The sequence below is a fragment of the Pristiophorus japonicus genome, chromosome 25 (assembly GCF_044704955.1).
Source record: "Pristiophorus japonicus isolate sPriJap1 chromosome 25, sPriJap1.hap1, whole genome shotgun sequence".
NCBI lineage: Eukaryota > Metazoa > Chordata > Chondrichthyes > Pristiophoridae > Pristiophorus > Pristiophorus japonicus.
In genome coordinates this window covers 17565328-17591283 of record NC_092001.1, presented here as the reverse complement: position 1 = coordinate 17591283, position 25956 = coordinate 17565328, and the positions used below count along the sequence as shown (strand labels likewise).

The 25956-nt window shown below is 46.4% G+C and overlaps 2 non-coding genes across 2 annotated transcripts; both read left to right on the top strand.

The window, feature by feature from the left end:
* The first annotated feature begins 11678 nt into the window (after positions 1-11678).
* trnan-guu (transfer RNA asparagine (anticodon GUU)) lies at positions 11679-11752 on the top strand. The gene has a single exon. It is a non-coding gene; the product is annotated as a tRNA-Asn (tRNA).
* Positions 11753-22922: 11170 nt separating this feature from the next.
* Positions 22923-22995, top strand: trnaa-ugc (transfer RNA alanine (anticodon UGC)). Its single transcript has one exon. It is a non-coding gene; the product is annotated as a tRNA-Ala (tRNA).
* The last annotated feature ends 2961 nt before the right edge of the window (positions 22996-25956 follow it).

Below are 25956 nucleotides of genomic sequence, written 5' to 3'. Positions count from 1 at the left end.
AGACCGGGAATCGATCCTGGGTGGCTGTAACGAAAGGAATGGTTTTGTGAAGCATTGAAATGTGCCCTATAAATATCTCGCACTGCTCATTTAAAAACACGGTAAGGCCGACTCCTGCTCCTGGTTCTTGTGTTCTTATACAGAGCACAGAAGATATGATCAAATGATCAACTCTCCCTCAGTTCGCATTTTGTTCATTGTGCAAAAGAAGATTATGGGTTCTTTAATGATGTTTTCCTGTGAAAGCACCATAAAAGTTTAAGGACAATAATTCACCCAACATGGGGCTCAAACCCACGACCCGGAGCTTAAAAGTCTAATACTCTCCCGACTGAACTAGCCGGGCCTGCTTAAGGTGCATCTTCCTGTCGCTGATTGCTGCCAGGCGCCTGTTGGTATCGCCCCGTGGCTTTATCTCGAGCTTTATCTCGAGCTTCAAACCACGAAACCGGTTCTCCTGAATTGCAAGGCTTGTACGGAGATCAATCATCAAAACCGTGTCATTAACCACAGCTGGGCCGTCAATTTTCTGATCGCAAAGTGCTTTCAGTCCTTGTCAATATCTCTTGTCTATTTGCCGGTGTTTCCCGATTCTGTCAGTCTCTCTGGCTCTTTAATCTGTGTGTGGTCACCTGCAGGTTGATTGTCGATGAATGCCTGTGTTTGTGTCTTCAACACCAATAGAAAATGTTTCTTATATATTTCTTACGTTCTCTCCAATGCCTTGATATCCTTCGTAAATTGTGGTGCTCAGAACTGTAAACAGTTCTCCAACTGAGGCCTAAACCGGGTTTGAAAAGCTATGGTACAACTTCCTCGCTGGTGTCCTCTATTTCACTTCATATAAAGCCAAGGGCCCTGTATTCTTTTTAAACATCTGAGTAAGTTATCTACCCAGCTTCAAAGATTTCTGTGTGTAAATCACTCAATCCTTCTGCGTCTCTTTTAACACAATACCATTTAGTTTTTGTTTTCTTATTTCACCTCCCTTTGTTTCCCAGACCTTACACACAGGTACAGGAGGAGGCTCATTCAGCCCCTCGAGCCTGTTGCACAGGAACAGGAGGAGGCCCATTCAGCCCCTCGAGCCTGATACACAGGAACATGAGGAGGCCCATTTAGCCCCTCGAGCCTGTTACACAGGAACAGGAGGAGGCTATTCAGCTGCTCGTGCCTGTTACACAGGAACAGGTGGAGCCCCATACAGCCTCTCGAGCCTGTTACACAGGAACAGGAGGAGGTCCATTCAGGCCCTCGAGCCTGTTATACAGGAACAGGAGGAGGCCATTCAGACGCTCAAGCCTGTTACACAGGAACAGGAGGAGGCCATTCAGCCCCTCGAGCCGGTTCCGCCATTCAATGAGATCATGGCTGATCTGTGAGCAAACTCCATATACCCGCCTTTGGACAATCTTCCTTAATACCTTTGATCAAAATGCGATGTAAAATGAACAACTGACCGAGCACGAACTGCCCTTTGCAGAAGGGAGTTCCAAACCTCTCCCACCATGTGTGTGTTGGAATGTTTCCGAATTTCACTCCTGAAACGTCTGTCTCTAATGTTTAGACTATGGCCCCTAGTCTGGGACTCCCCAACCAGCGGGCATCATTTCTCTCTATCTACTCTATCTCTTCCCTTATTATCTTTGAAAATTTTGATCAAATCAATGCTCGACCCTCTAATTTCCAGTGGGTGTAATCTCATATATTAATTTAAACCTTGGAATCCAGGTATCATTCTGGGAAACCGACACAGTGCTCCCTCCAACGCCAATATAGCCTTCCTAAGGCAAGGTCAGTGAAAACTGAATCAAGCGACGGGTCTTACTAGATTTAATCTGATGGTTTCCAGCAGGCATTTGGTAAGGTCCCACACATCATCATCATCATCATTGGCGGGTCCTCGAACGAGGAAGGCTTACTTCCACATGTGTTCACAGGTGTTTCAATGAAGGACCCGATGTTCCAGTTCTGAACTCCAATCAAAGGGTGGAAGATGCCTGTGGGTGGATTGTTTTAACGTGGTGTGAACGTTGGACACCAGCCACCGCACAGGCTTGACAGAGAGGGTCTTGGTCCAGTGGCAAGGGTTAACCAGGACAGCTGGAGTCCTGCTGTGCTGCACGTCATCAAAACACACGTCGCTGTTTTGTGCGTGGGCAGGCAGGAACATCGGCGGGACCCAGGTACAGCGGAGGAGCGGGAAGATTAGTGTGGAGGAACGGTGAGAGGTCGTGGTGGAGGAGCAGTGAGAGATCGTGGTGGAGGAACGGTGAGAGGTCGTGGTGGAGGAACGGCGAGAGATCATGGTGGTGGAACGGTGAGAGATCGTGGCGGAGGAGTGACGAGAGATCGTGGTGGACGAACTGTGAGAGATCGTGGTGGAGGAGCGGTGAGAGATTGTGGCGGAGTTGCGGCAAAGGTTAAATACAAGGGATGTTGGCAGAAATCAAAGTTGAGGCAACGAATGTGTTGTGTATCTGCAAAGCATGCACTCCCATGTTCCACCATCAGGGAGCTCATCCTCTGAAGTCCCAAGGGATCCCAACACCCCTTGGGAGCACTGCATTTAAGCCGGCCCCTAAGGCCAGTTTCTCACTCTGGAGTGTCTTATTAAAGACTGAGGTCACTGTTACTTTAACGTCCCTGTGTGCAGCCTCATCTATGTTAGGAACAAATAACTGGCGTCGAGGATACGAATCCAACACAAAGATGCAGCAAACTGTGGGCATCCTGGAGAAGTTCTCGGACGGTGAGGACTGGGAATTCTATGTCGAACAGCTAGACCAGTACTTTGTAGCCAACGAGCTGGACGGAGAAGGAAGTGCAGCAAAAAAGGGAGAGTGGTCCTCCTCACAGTCTGTGGGGCTCAGACCTACAGCCTCATGAAGAATCTTCTGGCTCTGGTGAAACCCACAGATAAGTCGTATGAGGAGCTGTGTACACTGGTTCGGGACCATCTTAACCCGAGGGAGAGCGTGCTATGGCGAGGTATCGGTTTTATACGTGCCAGCGAACTGAAGATGAGTAAGTGGCGAGCTACATCGCCGAGCTAAGGCGACTTGCAGGATAATGTGAGTTTGATGGCTACCTGGAGCAAATGCTCAGAGACTTTTTTGTACTGGGCATTGGCCACGAGACCATCCTACGAAAACTTTTGGCTGTAGAGACACCGACCGTCAGTAAGGCCATTGCGATAACAGAGGTATTTATGTCCACTAGTGATAACACCACACAAATCTCTCAGCACACAAGTGCTAGCAATGTTCATAAATTAACTGGAACTGTGTTTGTGAGCAGAAATGTACAGGGCAGAACCCACGAATCTGCAACTGCCAGCAGGCCTCAGGTGACCCAGATGACTCAGAGTCCCCAACAAAGGATGAGTGCAAGGCAATTCACACCTTGTTGGTGATGTGCATGCTTCCATTCAGCCTATTCATGCCGCTTCAAAGGGTATGTTTGCAAGAGCTGTGGAACAATGGGGCATCACCAACGAGCTTGCGAATGAGCAGAAAGCTCTGCAAAACCTGCTAACCACCATGTGGCAGAGGAAGATCGGTCCATGGTGGATCAAAGCAATTTCGAGCCTTAGAGAGAGGAGGCAGATGCTGAAGTACACGGGGTGCACACATTTTCGACGAAATGTCCACCTATAATGCTAAATGTAAAATTGAATGGCTTACACGTAACCATGGAACTGGACACAGGCGCTAGCCAGTCCATCGTGAGTAAAAAGATGTTTGATAGACTGTGGTGCAACAACGCATTCAGACCAGCCCGAAGCCCCATCCACACAAAACTGAGAGTGTACACCAAAGAGCTTATCACTGTCCGGGCAGCGCCATGGTCAAGGTCACCTACGAGGGCACGGTGCACGAACTGGCACTCTGGATTGTCCCGGGCGATGGCCCCACACTGCTTGGAAGGAGCTGGCTGGGCAAAATCCGCTGGAACTGGGATACCATCCGAACGCTATCACATGTCGATGAGACAATATGTACCCAGGTTCTGAACAAATTTCCTTCCCTTTCTGAGCCAGGCATTGGAAACATTTCCGGTGCGAAGGTGCGGATCCACTTGGTCCCAGAGGCACGACCCATTCACCACAAGGCGCGAGCGGTACCTCATATGATGAGGAGAGAGTGGAAATCGAGCTGGACAGGCGGAAACGCGAGGACATCATCTCCCCAGTGGAATTCAGCGAATGGGCCAGCCCGATTGTTCCAGTACTCAAAAGTGAAGGCACGGTCAGGGTTTGCGGCGATTATAAAGTAACTATTAATCGTTTCTCGCTACAGGACCAATACCCGCTACCTAAGACAGGCGACCAATTTGGCGCGCTGGCAGCAGGCAAGGCGTTCACCAAGCTTGAGCTGACTTCGGCCTACATGACGCAGGAGCTGGAGGAGTCTTTGAAGGGCCTCACCTGCATCAACATGCAAAAGGGTCTGTTCAGCGACGAAAGATGCCCGTTTGGAATTCGGTCGTCTGCAGCGATCTTCCAGAGAAACATGGAGAACCTACTCAAGTCGGTACCACACACGGTGGTCTTTCAGGAGGACATATTGGATATGGGTCTGGACACCGTTGAACACATACAAAACCTGGAGGAGATCCTCCAGCGACTAGATCGCGTCGGGCTGCGGCTGAAGAGGTCGAAATGAGTCTTCATGGCAGCAGAAGTGGAGATTTTCGGGAGAAAGGTCACGGCGGACGGCATATGGCCCACAGACGCCAAGACAGAGGCTATCATGAACGCGCCCAGGCCACAGAACGTCACGGAGCTGCGGTCATTCCTGGGACTCCCCAACTATTTTGGTAACTTCCTACAGGAGTTAAGCACCTTTTAGAGCCTTTACATGTGTTATTGCACAAAGGTGAGAACTGGGTATGGTGAAAGAAAACAATTAATTGCTTTTGACAAAGCCAGCAACCTTTTATGCTCCAACAAGCTGCTTGTATTGTATAACCCATGTAAAAGACTTGTGCTAGCATGTGACGCGTCGTCGAACGGAGTCGGGTGTGTATTACAACAAGCTAACATTGTAGCGAAGTTGCAACCTGTAGCCTATGCTTCCAGGAGCTTGTCTAAGGTCGAGAGGGCCTACAACATGATTGAGAAATAGGCATTAGCGTGTGTGTTCGGGGTAAAGAAACTGCATCAGTTCCTGTTTGCCCTCAAATTTGAGCTGGAAACCGATCACATGACCCTCACATGCCTGTTCGCTGAAAACAAGGGGATAAATACTCATGCCTCAGCCCGCATACATAGGTGGGCACTCACGTTCTCAGCGAATAACTAGACCATCCGCCACAGTACAAGCACTGAGAACTGTGCGGATACTCTGTCGGCTACCATTGCCCACCACGGGGGTGGAAATGGCGCACCCTGCAAACTTGTTGATGGTGGCGCAGCCCGCTGACTTGTTGATGGTCATGGAAGCATTTGAAAATGATAAATCACCTGTCACGGCCCGCCAGATCAGGACTTGGACCAGCCAAGTTCCTCTGCTGTCCCTAATAACAAACTGTGTATTGCATGGGAGCTGGGCCAGCATCCCCGTTGAAATACAAGAGCCAATCAAGCCGTTCCAGCGGCGAAAGGACGAGCTGTCCAGTCAGGCAGACTGCCTGTTGTGGGGTAACCGAGTAGTGCTAAGAAAAAAGGGCAGGGAGACGTTCATCTCGGATCTCCACAGCACACACCCGGGTATAGTAATGATGAAAGCGATAGCGAGATACGACATGTGCGAGCACAGTATCGACTCTGACTTAGAATCCTGTGTACGGCAATGCAGTGTATGTGCTCAGTTGAGCAAAGCGTCCAGAGAGGCACAACTAAGTTTGTGGTCCTGGCCCTCCAGACCAGGGTCGAGGATCCATGTCAACGATGCAGGCCCATTTCTTGGTAAAATGTTCCTGGAGGTGGTGGATGCTTTTTCAAAATTGATTGAATGAGAAATAATGTCGGGAAGCACCGCCACCGCCACCATTGAAAGCCTGAGGGCTATGTTTGCCACCCACGGCCTGCCTGACATACTGGTCAGTGACAACGGGCCGTGTTTCACCAGTGCCAAATTTAAAGAATTCATGACCCGCAAAGGGATCAAACATATCACCTCGACCCCGTTTAAGGCAGCCTCCAATGGGCAGGCAGAGCGGGCAGTACAAACAATCAAACAGAGCCTCAAACGAGTCACAGAAGGCTCACTCCTAACCCGCCTGTCTCGAGTACTGCTCAGCTATAGCACGAGACCCCACTCGCTCACAGGGGTGCCCCCGGCTGAGCTACTCATGAAAAGAACACTTAAAAGTAGACTCTCGCAGGTCCACCACAACCTGCATGATCAGGTAGAGAGCAGGCGTCAGCAACAAAATGTAAATGATGGTCGCGCCACTGTGTTAAGGGAAATTGATCTTAATAACCCTGTGTATGTGCTAAACTATGGACATGGCCAAGTGGATCGCGGGCACGGTGATCGCGAAAGAAGGGAGTCGGGTGTTTGTCTTCAAACTAGACAATGGACAAATTTGCAGAAAGCACCAGGACCAAACGAGGCTGCGGTTCACAGACTGCCCTGAACAACCCAGACAGACACCACCTTTTTCGAACCCGCAACACACACCCAAATGATCAACGACACCACCACGGATCGGAAATCGAACACATCACACCCAACAGCCCAGCAAGGCCAGACTCACCCAGCAGCCCTGCAGGGCCAACAACAGGCCTGCTCAGCGAGGGCACAGCCAAAACACCAGAACAGACATTTGTACCGAGGCGGTCCACCAGGGAATGAAATGCTCCCGACCGCCTCACTTTGTAAATAGATTTCACTTTGACTTTGGCGGGGGAGTGATGTTGTGTCTCTGTAAAGCATGCACTCCCATGTTCCACCACCAGGGAGCGCATCCCCTGAAGTTCCAAGGAATCCCAGGAGACTGTTGGATGCTCTCGTTCCAAGTTATTACTCTGGTAAGTTTCAGACGGGGCACTTGTTCAGCGTTGCTGGAAGGCCCAGTGACCGGGATATCCTCTACCCGGGGTTTTCCTGAGCCTCTGCTCGGTGTACGGGGAGCTTTGGTCCTGGTCCGAGATAGCTTGCATCATGTGACAATGTACCCCGGACTGCTCTTGTTCCATTTTATCGTCCACAAGATTTCATTTAAAAAATGATTCCGCCAACAGGCGCTCAATCCCTCTCTCTGCAAAACGTTCCTTTCACAAACATTTCTCTGATTGGAACTGCACCAAACAACAATGTTCCTTTCAAATTCATTAAACTCCCCAATTTACACATCCACAATTTTAAGGACAAGGACTGAAAGCGCATTGCGATCAGAAAATTGCCGGACCCCCTGTGGTTAATGACAGAGCTTTTGATGGTTGATCTCCGTACACACCTTGGAATTCAGGAGAACCTGTTTCGTGGTTTGAAGTTCGAGATAAACCCACGGGGCGGAGCCAACAGGCGCCTGGCAGCAATCAGCGACAGGAAGATGCAACTGAAGCAGGCCCGGCTATCACCGGCATTACCATCGCCGAATCGCCCGCCATCAACAGCCTGGGATCACCATTGACCAGTAACTGAAGGGGCTTGACAGGAGCGGTTTTGAGAATCCCGGCTAGATCAGTCGGTAGTACAGGAGGCTCTTAATCTCAGGGTCATGGGTTCGAGCCCCACGTCGGGTGAATTATTTTCCTTAAACTTTTATGTTGCTTTCACGGGATTTAATCTTATTTTGCACAATGAAAGAAATGCGAACTCTTTTGGTCTCCTTATTTAAGGAGCGATATACTTACATTGTAGGCTGTTCAGACAAGGTTCACGAGGATGCAGGAAGAATGTTCCCGATGACAAGTTGGCAAAAATAATTAAAGTCTGTGAGATACTCAACCATTATTTCAATAATTAATCCACCCACAAGATTTGATATACAACAAGGATCCATAGCTTTGCCAAGACCAGCCACCTCACTTGGTCAAATATAAAACTCTTAATCTCAGGGTTGGGGGTTTGAGCCCCACGTTGGGTAAATAGCTTTTGTTGCAAGCCAGTAATGACATGGACTCTCTTACTAATCCACCCCAACTTACAGTAACACAGTCCCGCCTAAAGAATGAGGAATTGTGGGTGACTGCATGTTGATCAGCAGAGAACTTCCTCCTCTCCGATTCCACTAAGGCTCAGCCTCCCACGATCACCTCTAGACAGGACAGGCTGCTGTCCAGATCGATTATACAGAGGCTTGGAATACAAGAGCAGGGAGGTTATTCTTGAACTGTTAGGCCACAGCTAGAGTACTGCATGCAGTTCTGGTCACCACATTACAGCAAGGACGTGATTGCACTGGAGAGGGTACAGAGTAGGTTTATGAGGATGTTGCCGGGACTGGAGAATTTTAGCTCTGAGCAGAGATTGGATAGGCTGGGTTTGTTTTCCTTGCAACAGAAGATGCTGAGGGGAGAGGATTGAGGTGTATAAAATTAGGAAGGGCCTGGATAGAGTGGACAGGAAGGACCTGGTTCCCTTAGAAAACGGGTCAACAACCAGGGGGCACAGATTTAAAGTAATTGGTCGAAGGTTTAGAGGGGATTTGAGGGGAAATCACTGGAACTCACTGCCTGAAAGGGTGATCGATGCAGAAACACTCTGCACATTTAAAAAAGTACTTGGATGTGCACCTGAAGTGCCGTAACCTACAATGCTACGGACCGAGAGCTGGAAAGTGGGACTGGGCTGGGGAGCTGTTTGTCGGCTGGCACGGACACGATGAGCCGAATGATCTCCTTCCGTGCTGTAAATTTCTCTGATTCCATGATGAGCAATTAACATTTTAAACCAGTCTCCTAAAAATCAGAGTGAGTAAAGTCAGATTGGGGATAAAAATCCCTCAAGGGACACACAGGGTAAGATAAAGGAAAAAGGGAAGCTTAGGACAGATAGCGAGAAATCGACACTGCAGAAACTCGAGAGGAGTATAAAAAGAGCAGGGGTGCAGGATCAGAACAGCCACGATATTATTGGATGGTGGAGCAGGCTCGAGGGGCCGAAAGACCGACTCCTGCTCCTTACGTACTTATGTTAATTGTTGAATCATTGCCCATTGCACGCACTTTACTTGAGGTGTCTGATTCCGTATGTTCATTGTAACATGTAATGTACATGTAACAGTGTAATATCTCCAAGTTGTCAGATGACACTAAACTGGGTGGCGGTGTGAGCTGTGAGGGGGACGCTAAGAGGCTGCAGGGTGACTTGGACAGGTTAGGCGAGTGGGCAAATGAATGGCAGATGCAGTATAATGTGGATAAATGTGAGGTTATCCAGTTTGGGGGCAAAAACACTAGGGCAGAATATTATCTGAATGGCGGCAGATTAGGAAAAGGGGCGGTGCAACGAGACCTGGTTGCCGTGGTTCATCAGTCATTGAAAGTTGGCATGCAGGTACAGCAGGCGATGAAGAAGGTAAATGGTAAGTTGGCATTCATAGCGAGGGGATTTGAGTATAGGAGCAGGGAGGTCTGACTGCAGTTGTGCAGGGCCTTGGTGAGGCCCCACCTGGAATATTGTGTGCAGTTTTGGTCTCCGAATCTGAGGAAGGACGTTCTTGCTATTGAGGGAGTGCAACGAAGGTTCACCAGACTGATTCCCGGGATGGCAGGACTGACATATGAGGAGAGACTGGATCAACTAGGCCTCGATTCACTGGAGTTTCGAAGGATGAAAGGGGATCTCATAGAAACATTTAAAATTTGGATGGGACGGGACAGGTTCGATGCAGGAAGAATGTTCCCGAAGTTGGGGAAGTCCAGAACCAGGGAACACAGTCTAAGGATAAGGGGCAAGCCGGACTGACATATGAGGAGAGACTGGATCAACTGGGTCTTTATACATTGAAATTTAGAAGGATGAGCGGCGATCTCATAGAAACATTTAAAATTCTGATGGGACTGGTGAGTGCCAACTTTAGCTCAGCCGTTACTTCGTAAACCAAATTTGTGAAAAGTTTGAATTTGTCTTAATGTAGTCGTTGCCTGGTGTTTTTGTTGTAATTTTCAATCTCCTTCTTTCACACTGAAACAAATGGTAACCCGATTTGTAAATTAGGAATGCGAGATTTTTAGAGAGCATATTTAAATGCTTCACAAAAACATTCTGATCACGACAGCTACACGGTTCGATTCCCAGTTAGAGAAGTAATTTTGCTACCACCGTTTTTAATTAAAGTGAAGTAATTTAATTAAATTACGCAGATGACCCAAAGCACTTCAGAGTGGTGTCAACACAAATGAGTTGGTAATTAGAAATAAGGAATGTCAGAAGTTGGATTTGAGTTTCTGGGATGGAGGATGAATAACCCTCTGTGCACTGGAACTGGGAAGGTTGAATAATGAATGAGTTGTTTCCGGGTTTGAAATGCGGCTTGTATTTGCTGGTATTAACCCACAGCATTATTTAGCAGAATGAAATAAATGCTACCATGATCACTGAGGGACAGTCGAAACTTCAACAACTTAATTTTAATAATTTGTGAAACTTGAATCATTGAGGAAGTTTTATTCCTTTTCTGATTTTACACACTCTGTATTTTAGGAGACTGGTTTTAAATGTTCATTGCTCACCATGGAATCAGAGAAGTTTACAGCACGGAAGGAGGCCATTGTCACATGAACAATGAACATTTAAAACCAATTTTTGTTTCAGAAATAATGTTTCCACCCGAGCTTGAACCGGGAAATTTTCATGTGTGAGGCGAATGTGATGACCACTACACTACAGAAACTAGCGCCTAATGCTATGCCCAGAGAGAAATGTTCAGCAACAAGCTGCAAGACTCAATCCCTCTCTCTGCAAAAAGTTCCTTTCACAACATCTCTCTGACCGGAACTGCACCAAAATAAAATATTCCTTTCAAGTGTGCAAATTATTTTCGTTTAACTTTTATTTTGCTTTCATGGTATAACATCGTTAAGGAATCGATAATCTGCTTTTGCACAATGAAAGAAATGCTAACTCAGGGAAAGTCAGTCGGTCAATAATTGGTTCTGTGCTCTGCATGTTGGTAATGCAGCCAAGATGATCCAAAGATCGGTGGGAAAGCAAGTTGTGAGGAGGACACAAACAATCGACAAAGCGATATCGATAGGCTCAGTGGCTGGGCAGTAAGTTGTCAGATGGAGTATAATGTGGGAAATATGAGGTTATCCACTGTGGTAGGGATAATAGTCCGGCCATCTTGACTATTGAGTGCTGTGTGTGGCCACCTGCCGGTTGATTTTGAACTTCTGTGTCCTGTTATGTGAAATAAATGAGGGCAGCAGGCGTATCTCTGCCTGACACCGGGAAATAGTGAGAGAGACCTTGGAGCAAGGTCTGGTTATTGCCAAACAGCAAAGGAAATATTAATTCTGGAAAACAAATGTCTGAAAGAACAGTGACCCCGACCTGATTGGAACACAACATTTTCAGATTTACCGTCAGACACACTAACGTTGCGCCACGAGGCCAACACAGTGCGGTGGAGATGTTCGTCGAAATGAAGGTTCTGCAATACAAGGGGCTTGGAAATCAGGAGAACCAGTTTCGAGGTTGGAATTTCGAGATAAACGCATGGTGCGGAGCAAACAGATCACTGGCAGCGATCAGTGACAGGAAGATGCAACTTAAGCAGTCCTGAGTAGCTCAGTCGGTAGAGTATGAGACTGTTAATCTCAGGGTTGTGAGTTCAAACCCCACGTTGGACGAATTATTTTCCTTAAACTTTTTTGGTGCTTTCACAGGAAAACATCATTAATAAACCCATAATCTTCTTTTGCACAATGAAAGAAATGCGAACTGAGGGAGAGTTGATCATTTAATCATTTATTCTGTACTCTGTATAAGAACACAAAAACCAGGAGCAGGAGTCGGCCATTTGGTCCTTCGAACCTGCCTTCTTCTGCACTGAAACAAATTTTAACCGTGTTTTTAAATGAGCAGTGCGAGATATTTGGAGGGCACATTTCAATGCTTCACAAAACCATTCTTTCGCTAACAGCCACCCAGGATCGATTCCCGGTTTGAGAAGTAACTTTGATATCACTGTTTGTAATTGAAATGGCGTCATTTTATTAAGTTCGATGGATGTCCCAAAGCACTTCAGAGTGGTGTCCAAACAAATGAGTTTGGAATTAAATACACTGAATGTCAGGAGTGGGATTTGAACCCAACCCTCCAGAGGAGACAGTGACCTGAACCAACGCCTTAGACCGCTCGGCCATCCTGACTGTTGGATGTTCAAGTTGCAAGTTATTACTCTGGAAAGTTTCAAAACGGGCACTTGTTCAGTGTAGGTGGAAGGCCCAGTGACCTGGATATCCACTCCCCCGGGGTTTTCCTGAGCCTGTGCTCGATGTACGGGGAGCTTTGGCACGGGTCCGAGGTATCTTGCATGTGTAGGCTGCTTGCTGGCTTCAGGTGGTCCCCTCCAGTGTGATCAATTATTCAAACGACTTGCTTGCTGGTTTCTCGTGTGCCAGCAGGTCCTTCTCTAAAGCGTATGTTTCCGAGCCGCAGCTGGTCAAGTGATGGGCTCTTCTCTTGTCTGCCTTATTGTCGCCTAACCAGTCTTTGGTTACAAAGCTTTGCTGGAGCCTTTCTATAAAGTCCTCCCAATTATCTCCAGCATTGTATTTTTCATCTGAGCCGTTGGTCGCCATTCTGTGGATTCTGTAATACCGTAACTCGTCGCCACTGAAAAGTCCTGACCCTGCAATACAGACTCACACGAGGCACATGCTGAAGTCAAGTTCACTCTGGACCTGCACCTTTTTACACAGCTCTCGAATGCCACACTTGCCTGAGACCTATCCTTATATATCTGTCTGGGAAAGGTATCCAGTGTCTCCTGCAAATGCACCCCTGGTGGTAAGGTAAGTTTGTGGTTACAGGTCATCTCTGGTTACAGTCATGTATGGCATGGTAAGGTACAGTTATGTACAGTAGTTTGAGATACATGAAAGTATTGGTATTTATGGTGATTACAGGAATTATTAATCGTCTCACAGACGTCAATTATTTTTAATCGATGAATTGATCGAGAATTGAAACCAGGTTAGTGCGCCAGATCTTAACCCCTCGACCACCAGGGAACAGTTACGATACATGTCGATATACATATATATATTTATATATGACCCTGAATATCAACGGCTACCTACCTAGACCTCGTGGTGCAAGGTAGTGTGTCTAACTTTGAGTGAGAGAAATTGTTCCACAGTGACACCCATCTCATCTTTTGTTCACTTTTGAACACTAGAAACTGAGACAGGGGAATAAATAGAGAAACCAAAGCACAGGGTTATAGACAAGAGGAAGAGAGAAGGGGAAAAATACTGTCCCCACCCAGAACGAATGCAGAAACCCCTCTGCTGCGCTCGGGGTGACCACCCACAGCCTGGATACACTAACGTCCCAACAGCTCATTGACTGTCGGAGTGGGACTGTGCGGTGCTTCAGAGGACAGCTCGAAAAAGCAAAGTCACTGATTCCGTCTCATGTGCTCCTCCAATCAAGAAGAGCAACACACTAAAAATGCTCCAATAATGGTTAAACCTTATCTTCACATTTGCTGCACAGTTGGCTCGTTGTTCTTGGGGTATGATTATTTTTTCGGGGTTGATACTTGATATTTGCGAGAGGTTGCGGGTTCAAATCCTGGACGAGCCCTCAATGTACCCAAGAATTTTGAAATTGCATCGAACTTTTGCAAAGAAGGTCTTGCATTTCTTCAACACTTTTCAGGAACTCATAACGCCCCAAAGCGCTTTATAGCCGTTGATTATGTTTGAAGTGTTGAAGTGTTGTATTCTGGGGAAAGATGTGCCCAAATCGCCCCACACGGACTGCAACTCTTTGCGAAGGAGTTCGGTGCAAATAATCAGGTGCCTCAGGGACTTGGACTTTCTGTGAATGAGTTTTGCTTGTACCTGCGTTCAAGCTTGAAACAGGAACTGGGCTTCCATCTCACGGGAGCAGCGTGTAGCGGTTAGTGAGTAGGTGACCAGGTTGATGTGCGCCGCTTTCAATCTTTGAAATTTCACCAAACAAAGAAACGGTGAATCCAACTGTCCCTGTAAGCGACGAATTGAAGGGATAGCTACTCCAAACAGAGCTGGAACACGCACATTGCAGGAATAGGGTCCGCAACATTAAATGTCAAAGTTATCAAGCAGACAATAATTAAACATATACTTAACAGTACTTACAGCCAAACCATGCGAATATTAGCCGAAGAACTCAAACACGTTACAGTTCCCAGCTCGGTGTACAAATTGATCAACCATTAATCGGATTCTAAACTATCTGTTCCAAATGGCACATTTTATATCTTTTCCTTACCCCTGCTACGTGACAATTTAAACTTTTAATAGTATTACCGAACACAAGTGCCCAACTTCTGATGGAAGGTCATTAACCTTAAACGTTAACTCTGTTTCTCTCTCCACAGATGCTGCCTGACCTGCTCAGTGTTTACACCATTTACTCTTTTTTTCTCCAAACTTATAATCAGAATATCACTTCCCTTGTCATCTAACTACACTCCTTCCTGATATGTAGCCTTGTCCTACAAACCAGGCTCCTTTCGGATGATTCAGGCATTCATTGGAATTATAACTTCTTAATGATAACAATTATGTGAAGTATGTAACGATGTAATACTTGCCACCAGAGCGCGCGACTGTTGGAGTCCTAATGGTCACCTGCCCACACGAACAGGGCCAGTATAAAAGGTTGGCTGCCATGTAGTTCAGGCACACTGCAGTTGTAATAAAGAAGACTAAGATCACACTAAGTTTAGCTCACAGAACTCATCCTCGGGGAGTTGTTCTATGCACAACAATTGGCGACGAGTAACAGAATTCGAATTTTCACGCAACCATGGCTGCTGTTGGAATATTAGAGAGATCCAAAGAGGATGATGATTGGGAAGCCTTCGTCGAGCAGCTCGACCTGCACTTTGTGCCCAACGAGCTGGAAGGAGACACTAACGTGGCCGAGCACAGGGCGGTTCTCCTCACCATCTGTGGGCCGAAAATATACAGCCTCATCAAGAATCTGCTCACACCGACAAAACCAAAGGAGAAGGAATATTCAGCGTTGTGCACACTGGTTTGGGACTACCTAAAGCCGAAGGAGAGTATCCTCATGGCCAGATATCGTTTTGACACGCACCATCGCTCCGGGGACCAGGACCTGGCGGATTATGTCACCGAACTGAGACAGCTCGCGGGAATTTGCTATTTTGGTGCTGCGTTGGGGCAAATGCTGTGGGACTTTTACGTGCTGGGCATCAGCCACGAGGTCATTCTTCGAAAGCTGCTGGCTGCTGAAACCCGAGACCAGAGCAGGGCCATCGCGATCCCCAAGGCATGCATGGCCACTGACGATAACAACAAACAGATATCTTCTCAACATCGAAGCTCATCGGCAAGTACTGTGCATAAAATGATGTCGCTAGCAGGCCGAACTGCATATGGCAGGGTCTATACGTCTGTGGCTGCAAGACCTGTGATGAATCAGAGTCCGCCATCGGGGATCGATGTGAATCTATTAGCACCGTGTTGGTGCTGCGGGGATAATCCTCGGGCCCATCAATATCGATTCAAGCACTACGTGTGCAAAGGCTGCACAACGATGGGGTACCTCCAGTGAATGTGCAAACGTGCTGTGACATACCACGTGGCAGAGGATGATCGATCCGGCACGGATCATGCAGCACAGGCAACTCAACCCGAGGAACAAGGACTCCCAGGTGCCGGTGGGGATGTTGCATTTTATCAGGGAGGCTTGAAAAGTTTCCTCTGCCCACCTGGGGCTCGCTTACCGTATCGGAGTTCTGAGTAGAGCGTTTGCTTAGAGAGTCTCGTGTTGGGCATGTGGACAATGTGGCAAGCCCAACGGAGCTGGTCGAGTGTGGTCAGTGCTTCAATGCTGGGGATGTTGGCCTGATCGAGAACACTGATGTTGGTGCGTCTGTCCTCCCAGGGGCTTTGCAGGATCTTGTGGAGACAGCCCTGGTGGTATTTCTCCAGTGATTTGAGATGTCTGCTGTATATAGTCCATGTCTCGGATCCATACCGCGGGGCAGTTATCACCACCGCCCTGCACACCATAAGCTTGGTGCCAGATTTGAGGTCCTGGTCTTCAAACACTCTCCTCCTCAGGTGATCGAAGGCTGTGCTGGCACACTAGAGGCGGTGTTGGACCTCGTCTTCGATGTCTGCCCTTGCTGAAATTAGGTTCCAGAGGCGTGGAAAATGGTCCACGCTTTCGAAGGCCACACTTACAGCCTTCTTAAATATAGCACCCTCATTCTATTCTCTTGAAACAAGTTCCTGAATTCTCGGCTATCTGTGAAGGTTAGAGCTGTGGTTTTATCCTGTGATAGATTCTATCATAGTGTTTCCGAAGTGTAGTAGTTATCACATTCGCCTCACACACGAAAGGTCCCCGGTCCGAAACCGGGCGGAAAGATCTTGAAAATTTAAAAATGGGCCGAATGGCTGACTCCTGTTCCTAACTCTTCCGTTCTTATGATCTCTTGACCTTTCACAGGAGAACAAACTCTCCTCTGAACATGCATGAGAAAGCTCCAGAAAATATTTCCGTCCGAGGTGCTTTCGCCTGTGAGGCGAACGTGTTAACCGTTAGACTGCGGAAACATCTCCACTTTCAGCATCAGATTACCAAAATTAAACCCAATGAGATCGGGATAAAAGTTTCTCACATGCTCAGGGCAAAATATCTGATTGATGGTCGACAAAAGAATGAACAAACTTCAGCACGAGGTCAGACGGAAATGTTAAGCGAGCACGTGGACTGCTGAATTGCACTTTTAAGGAGCTGGTGATGACAAAACAAATGGGTTCCGCTTAAAGATCAGAAAAGGGATTCGAACCCTCACCTGCAGAGAAAACTGCAATTTGATCACAGCACCTTAGACCGCTCGGCCATCCTGACTATGAAGTGCTTTATGTGGCCACCTGCAAGTTGATTTTGAACTTTTGTGTGCTGACATTTGAAATAAATAAGGGCAGCAGGCGCATCTCTGCCTGACACCGGGGAAACAGTGAGACAGACATTGCAGCAAGGGTCTGGTTATTGTCAAACAGCAAATGAAATATTAATTCTGGAAGTAAAATATCCAAAAAACAATGACCCTACCGTGATTTGAACACGCAACCTTCTAATTTGGAATCAGACACACTACCGTTGCACCATGAGACCTACACATTGAGTTCGAGATGTTCGTCTATATGAAGGTTCTGCAATATGAGGGGCTTTAAAATCCCCGCCCATTCCCACCAGGTATCACAAACAGCGCTCACCGGACAGTCACCGAATGGTTTGCTCGAATACTTTTCTCTTGCTTTCACGGGAAACCATCATTAATTAACCCTTCACCTTCATTTTCAAAATCAAACAAATGCTATCTCAGGGACACTCCATACTTCAATCATTTGGCCTGTGCTTTGCATCTTAACTCGAAAGCCATATCCCATTTTACTCACTGTATTTTAGCTTTCTGGTTCAAAGTCTTCAGGGATCTGGGGCAACTTTTATCAAATTTAGCAGCACCGGTTTTTCCTATCGTGCACACAAAATAAAGTCACTCGTGAAGATAAAATCCCCCCGTGCGTATTTTCAGATTCAATGCTGTCGGATTTCAAATAAAGTGAAAAAGTTTTACACTGAAATGATTTGCAAGTGTTACTTGAATTTTTGTCTTCAATTAAACTTTGTGGCGTCTGACTCCCGTTCATGCCACTGCTGAATAAGAAAGGAGGGTTTGACGTTGACCAGCTCATCCTTTATATTCAGTGGTTTCTCACCCTTTGCTGGGCTGCAGTGCAGCGGATATCACGTTGGCCTCACACGCAAAAGGTCCCCGGTGGATCCGTTTTCTCTCAGTCAAAGTTATCTATTTATTGAAGTGAAATAAAGAGCAATTAAGGAATAAGGGAGCCCTTTTACCAGGAGAATAAATAGCAAATGCTGGAAATCTCAGCAGGTCCGGCAGCATTTGCCAGGAGACTAAACACGGGATTAAACCAGGGACTTTTCCGGTGTAAAGCAAACGTGATAACCACTACACTACAGAAACCTCTGGTACAACAACCCCAACAGAGGGGAGGTGACCAGTGAGCTTCCTCTGTGCTGATCGACATTGTGTGTCGGCTCACCTGAAACAACCTCTGTCCCACACTGAAAGTTCTCAATCCTTCTCCTCCGCTGCCCTTTACAGAAATGTCAGGGATCACCCAGCCACCGTGTTCACTTCCACATCCTCACAGAGGGGCCACAGAAGCTCCTACCTTTCTATCCGCGATCAGCGAACTCACCCAGTTTACAAAATTAAACCCGAATACGTGCCCGGCAAAGGGCAGGAGAAGCCAGATAGTCTGTAAGCTCGGTCTATCATAGAAAGTATTTGTATTCATGGTGGTTACAGCAATTATTAATCGTCTCACAGACCTCAATTATTTTTATGCGATGAATTGATTGAGGATTGAAACCAGGTTAGTCCGCCGAGTCTTAACCGCTCAACCACCAGGGAACAGTTACGATACATGTCGATATATTAAAATATATTTATATGTGAACCTGAATTTCCACGGCGACCTACCTAGATCTCGTGCTGCCCACGGTAGTGTGTCTAACTTTGAGTGAGATAAATTGTTCCACAGTGACACCCATTTTATCCTTTGTTCCCTTTTAAACACTAGAAACTGAGACACGAGAATAAATAGAGAAACCAAAGCACAGGGTGATAGACAACAGGAAGAGAGAACGGGAAAGATATTGTCCCCACCCAGAACTAATGCAGAAACCCCTCTGCTGTGCTCGGGGTGACCAGCCACAGCCTGGATACATTAACGTCCCAACAGCTCATTGACTGTCGGAGTTGGACCGTGCGGTGCTTCAGAAGACATGTCGAAAAAGCAAAGTCACTGATTCCATCTCATGTGCTCCTCCAATCAAGAATAGCAACACACTAAAAATGTTTCAATAATGGTTACACCTTATCTCCACGTTTTTCGAGCAGTTGGCTCCTTGGTTTAGGGGTATGATTCTCGCTTCGGGGTTATTGCTTGGAATTTGCGAGAGTCCCGGGTTCAAATCCCAGAGGAGCCCTCAGTTTACCCAAGAATTTTGAAATTGCATCAAACTTTTGCAAAGAAGGACTTGCATTTCTGCAACACATTTCAGGAACTCATGACGCCCCAAAGCGCTTTGCATCCGTTGAGTTATGTTTGAAGTGTTGTCGTGTGGGGAAAGATGTTCCCATATCACCCCACACGAACCGCAACTTGTTGTGAAGGAGTTTGGTGCAAAAAATCAGGTGCCTCAGGGACTTGGACTTTCTATGAATGAGTTCTGCTTGTACCTGCGTTCAAGCTTGTAACAGTAACTGTGCTTCCATCTCACGGGAGCAGCGTGTAGCGGTTAGTGAGTAGGTGACCAGGTTGATGTGCGCCGCTTTCAATCTTTTAAATTTCACCAAACAAAGAAACGGTGAATCCAACCGTCCCTGTAAGCGACGAATAGAAGGGATCGGTGCTCCAAACAGAGCTGGAACACACGCAGTGCAGGAATAGGGTCCGCAACATTAAATGTCAGAGTTATTAAGCAGACAATAATTAAACATACACTTAATAGTACTTACACCCAAAACTTGCGATTGTTAGCCGAAGAACTCAAACACGTTACAGTTCCAAGCTCGGTGTACACATTGATCAAACATTAATCGGATTCTAAACTATCTGTTCCAAATGCCACGTTTTATATCTTTTCCTTACCCCTGCTTCGTGAAATTGAAACTTTTAATCGTATTACCTAACACAACTGCCCAACTTCTGATGGAAGGTCATTAACCTGAAACGTTAACTCTATTTCTCTCTCCACAGATGCTGCCTGGCCTGCTCAGTGTTTCGAGTAATTACTCTTTTTATTCTCCAAACTTATCATCAGAGTATCACTTCCCTTGTCATCTAACTACGCTCCTTCCTGATATGTAGCCTTGTCCTACAAGCCAGGCTCCTTTCTGATGATTCAGGCATTCATTTTAATTATAACTTCTTACCGATAACAATTATGTGAAGTATGTAACTATGTCATACTTGCCACCAGAGGGCGTGACTGTTGGAGTCCTAATGGTCAGCTGCCCACACCTGCAGGGCCAGTATAAAAGGTTGGCTGCTATGTTGTTCAGGCACTCTGGAGTTGTAATAAAGAAGACTAAGATCACACTAAGTTTAGCTCACAGTACTCAGCATCCTGGTGTTCTACTTTTCACAACAATTAGCGATGATTAACAGAATACAAACCTTCACACAACCATGGCTGCTGTTGGAATATTAGAGAGATTCATAGAGAGTGAAATAAATGAGGGCAGCAGGCGGATCTCTGCCTGACACCGGGGAAACAGGGCGACAGATCTTGGAGCAAAGGGATATGGATGGAGTCGGCAAATTTTGAGGCATCTGATTCAGGAGAGTTGCGGGGCGTGGAAATTCGGGAGTTTAATGACTTTGAAAGGAACATTTTTTTTTTGTGCAGTTTTGTTCAGAGAAATGTTTGTGAAAGGAATTTTTTGCAGGAAGGGATGCAGCATTTAACCTTTTGCCTTATCACTTGTTTCTGGGTGTCAGGATCACATTTCGTTTCAAAGCTATTCTTCCAGAATTAATATTTCATTTGCTGTTTGACAATAACCAGACCCTTGCTCGAAGGTCTGTCTCACTCTTTCCCCGATGTCAGGCAGAGATCCGCCTGCTGCCCTGATTGATTTCATGTGACAGGACACAAAAGTTCAAAATCAACATGCAGGTGGCGATACAGCACTGGATAGTAATGATGGTCGAGTGGTCTAAGGTGATGTGTTCAAGTCACTGCAGATAGTGTTCGAATCCTATAGCAGACATTTCTTATATTGAATCATTAGGCAGAACCCATTTGCTTTGTCACCACCAACTCCTTAAAAGTGCAATTCAGCAGTCCACCTGCTCGCTTCACATTTCCGTCTGACCTGGTGCTGAAATTTGTTCATTCATTTGGAGAACGACAATTATTTATTTTGCCCTGAGCATGTGAGGAACGTTTCTCCATATCTCATTGGGTTTAATTTTGTTAATCTGGTGCTGAAAGTGGAGATGTTTCCGCAGTGTAACGGTTAACACCTTCTAGTTTTTTGAGTTCATGCTCAACTTTCTCCTTGAGTGCATATTGTACGGAACGGGGCTTGTCGTAAACCAATCTAGCGTCCTTCTGTACATTTACACTCGCCTTGAAGCCTTGGATCGGACTGTCCGTTTCGCAGAACACCTTTGGATACTTCTTGACAACCTCATCCGTTGATGAAAATCTCGCTTCCACACAGAAAATATGACTACAATCCAGCTTCAGTGAGCTTAATCAATTTCTTCCTTGTAAGGCAGACTTGTCTCTTTTCACTACTATTCGAGGCAAGTTCTGAAATTAATCTTGATATTTCACCGATCGGTACAGTGATATGACCAACCTATGGAATTTACTCTCCCGAGTAGCCTCGCAGCTCGATCTTGGGTTTCTCCAGTTGGAAATCACGCAATTTGTCGCGGTACAGTGACTCCGGTATTACACTCACGGATGCACCTGTGCCAATTTCCATTGGTATCTTGAATCCAGCAACATCTATGTGGATTTTGATGCTTTCCGAATCACTGTCCGCTAAACTCGTGCTCCTGATGATGTGTAACTCTAACATCTCCTCGTCCTGTTGTTGGTCTTCTATACTATGAAGTCTCTTGAAATTTCGACTCAGAGCTTTGAACGCTGGACTCATAGCATTAACAACAGGTTTACCCTTCAGGCGGCATGCCTTCGTAAGATGCCCAGTTTTTCTGTCGAAGAAACACTCTGTCTTCACGTGTGGACAACTTTGAGCAATGTGTTGTCCCAGGCACCTACAGCATGACTTCGACGCTCTGGTAGAATTTCCAGTTTCTAAGGCTTTGTGCTCCCTTGTAATACCTTCAAATGCTCTGATAATGACTCCACGAGACAATGCGTCGTTCTTTAACTGCAGTGACCTGAGTCCTTTATTGATAACCTTTATTGGTGGCCTGCCTTTTATACGAGGCCAGGCACACCTGTGCAGGTAAGCTACAAGTCTCCCACTGCAGTGCCTTCTGGTGGCACACCTTGTAATAGTACAAGCAGTAACCATGTCGAACACATGACAGGTGTCACTGTGGAACCGTTTCTCTCACTCAAAGTTAGACGCACTACCGTGGGCGCCACGAGTCTAGGTTGGTAGCCATTGACATTCAGGTTCATATATAAATATAGATAAATATATCGACATGCATCGTAACTGTTCCCTGGTGGTCGAGGGGTTAAGATCCGGTGCACCAACCTGGTTCGACATGTATTGTAACTGTTCCCTGGTGGTCGAGGTGTTAAGACCCGGCGCACTAACCTGGTTTCAATCCTCGATCAATTCATCGCAGAAAAATAATTGAGGTCTGTGAGACGCTTAATAATTGCTGTAATCACCATGAATACCAATACTCTCTGTGATCGACCGAGATTACAGACTATCTGGCTTCTCCTGCACTTTGCCGGGCACGTGTTTGGTGTTTAATTCTGTAAACTGGGTGAGTTCGCTGATCGCGGGGAGACGGTAGGAGCCTCTGTGGCCCCACTATGACGATGTGGAAATGAACACGGTGGCTCGGTGATCCGTGACATTTCTGTAAAGGGCAGCGGAGGAGAAGGATTGTGAACTTTCAGTGTGGGGCAGAATTTGTTTCAGGAGAGCCAACACAGTCCCGATCTGCACAGAGGGAGCTCACTGGTCAGCTCCACGCTGTGGGGGCCGTTGTAGAAGAGGTTTCTGTAGTGTAGTGGTTATCACGTTTGCTTTGCACGCGAAAGGACCCTAGTTCAATCCCAGGCAGAAACATTATGTTTAAACTTGCTGTGGATGAACAATCAGAGGCGAGTTTCGTCTCCCTGCAAATGCTGCCTGACCTGCTGAGATTTCCAGCATTTGCTGTTTTTATTTGCTATTTATTCTCCTGGCAAAAGGGCTCCCTTATTCATTAATTGCTCTTTATTTCACCAATAAATAGATAACTTTGAGTGAGAGAAAACGGTTCCACCGGGGACCTTTTGCGTGTGAGGCCAACGTGATATCCGCTACACTGCAGCCCATCAAAGAGCGAGAAATCACTGAATATAAAGGATGAGCTGACAAATATCAGGGGTAGTGCAGTCTGGTCAATGTCAAATCCTCCTTTCTTACTCAGCAGTGGCATGAACGGGAGTCAGACGCCACAAAGTCTAATTAAAGACACAAAAACAAGTAACACTTGCAAATCATTTCAGTGTAAAATTCTTTCACCTTATTTGCAATGCTACTGCGTTGAATCTGAAAATACACACGGTGGGATTTTATCTTCACTACTGATTGTATTTTGTGTGCACGGTAGGAATAATCGGTGCTGATAAATTTGATAAAAGTTGCCCCAGATTCGTGGTGTCATCGGCAATGAACACTTTCAACTAGAAAGCTAAAATACAGTGCGTAAAATGGGTTAACTTGCATAAGAACATAAGATCATGAGAAATAGGAGCAGGAGTGGGCCATACGGCCCCTCGAGCCTGCTCCACCATTTAATACAATCATGGCTGATCTGATAATGGACTCAGGTCCACTTCCCTGCCCGCTCCCCAAAGCACAGATCAAATGATTGAAGTATGGAGTGCCCTGAGTTAGCATTTGTTTGATTGTGTAAAGATGGTGAGGGGTTAATTAATTATCGTTTCCCGTGAAAGAAAGAGAAAAGTTTTCGAACAAACCATCCGGTGATTGTCAGCTGAGCGCTGCTTTTGATACGTGTTGGGAATGGGCGGGGATTTTAAAGCCCCTTGTATTGCAGAACCTTCATATAGACGAACATCTCCAGCTCACTGTATAGGCCTCGTGGTGCAACGGTAGTATGTCTGACTCCAGATCCAAAGGTTGTGTGTTCAAATCACGTTAGGGTGTTGCTCTTTTGGACATTGTTCTTCCAGAATTAATATTTCCTTTGCTGTTTGGCAATAACCAGACCCTTGCTCCAAGGTCTGTCTCACTGTTTCCCCGGTGTCAGGCAGAGATGCGCCTGCTGCCCTCATTTATTTCATGTGACAAGACACAAAAGTTCAAAATCAACCTGCAGGCGGCCACATACAGCGCTGAATAGTCAGGATTGCCGGGCGGTCGAAGGTGCTGTGTTCAGGTCACTGTCTCCTCTACACGTGTGTTCAGCTTGAATTCCAATTCTAACAATTATTATCATTAAACGGAACACATTTGTTTGACACCACGGCCAACTCCTTCAAAGTGGGATTCAGCAGTTCAGCTGCTCGCTTAACATTTCGTCTGACCTGGTGCTGGAGTTTGTTAAAGAGACTCAGTGCAGAAGATTCAACCTTTCACCTTATTCCTCAGCACCACCTTCTTACCTGAGGCCAGAAAGTCTCAAGCCGTGAATTCCTGATCCTAACCACGCGCTGCTAAATGGCCAGCTCCTGTTCCGATGTGCAAAGTCTGTAAAACACGAGATCAATTCCTACCACACTCACTGCCTTCCTAAATACAGCACCGTCATTCTATTCTCGTAAAACCAGCTGCTGAAGTGTCGGCCAACTGTGTAGGTTAAAGCTCTGGTTATGTTCCTGGCTTTGTGTCAATTGCAGTGTTTCAGTAGTGTAGTTGTTATCACATTCGTTTAACACGTGAAAACTCCCTGCATCGCAACCCCGCGTGAACATTGATCAATTAAAGATTAGAGAAAATGAAATAATTAACATTAATGGTTCAATATTTACAAAGTTGGTGTTTGTTTCTGCTTAATGATTAAAAATAATAAACACCAGAAATGGGATTTGGACCCTTGACTTCAAGATAGATTTTGAACTGAACACAGCACCTTCGACCGCTCGGCCATCCTGACTACTCACTGCTGTGTGTGGCCACCTGCAGATTGATTTTGAAATTTTGTGTCCTGTCACATGAAATAATTGAGGGCAGCAGGCGTATCTCTGCCTGACACCGGGGAAACAGTGAGACAGACCTTGGAGCAAGGGTCTGTTTATTTTCAAACAGCAAATGAAATATTAATTCTGGAAGAACAATATCCAAAAGAGCAGTGACCTGATTTGAACACGCAATCTTCTGATCGGGAGTCAGACGCGCTATCGTTCCGCCACGAGGCCTACACAGTGAGCTGGAGATGTTCGTCTATATGAAGGTTCTGCAATACAAGGGGCTTTAAAATTACCGCCCATTCCCACCAGGTGTCGCAAGCAGCGCTCACCTGACAGTCACCGTATCGTTTTTTTCTGAACCTTTTGTCTTGCTTTCACGGGAAAGTATCATGAATTAACCCCTCACCTTCTTTTGCACAATCAAACAAATGCTAACTCAGGGACACTCCATACTTCAATCATTTGTCCTGTGTTTTGTGCAATGTATAGAATGACTCGACAGACTTGTTACTGTAAACTCACTCTACTGGAAACCTGGTTCAACTTTACTTATTCCCAAAGTGCCCACGTGACATAGTACTCGCTCTTATATAGCAGGGCCCGCGCAAACGCGCGTACAGCCCGATGACCACCGACAGTGGCGCCCCCTGGCGTCTAGTGACCCCAAGCATCAATACATGTCACTTTGCATGTGACTGTTAAACCATATCCCATTTTACTCACTGTCTTTTAATGGGCGGGGAATTTAAAGTCCCTTGTATTGCAGAACCTTCATATCGACGAACATCCCTGAACTACTGTGTAAACCTCGTGGTTCAACGGTAGTGCGTCTGATTCTAGATCAAAGGGCTGCTTGTTCAAATCATGTCGGGATCACTGTTCTTCTAGA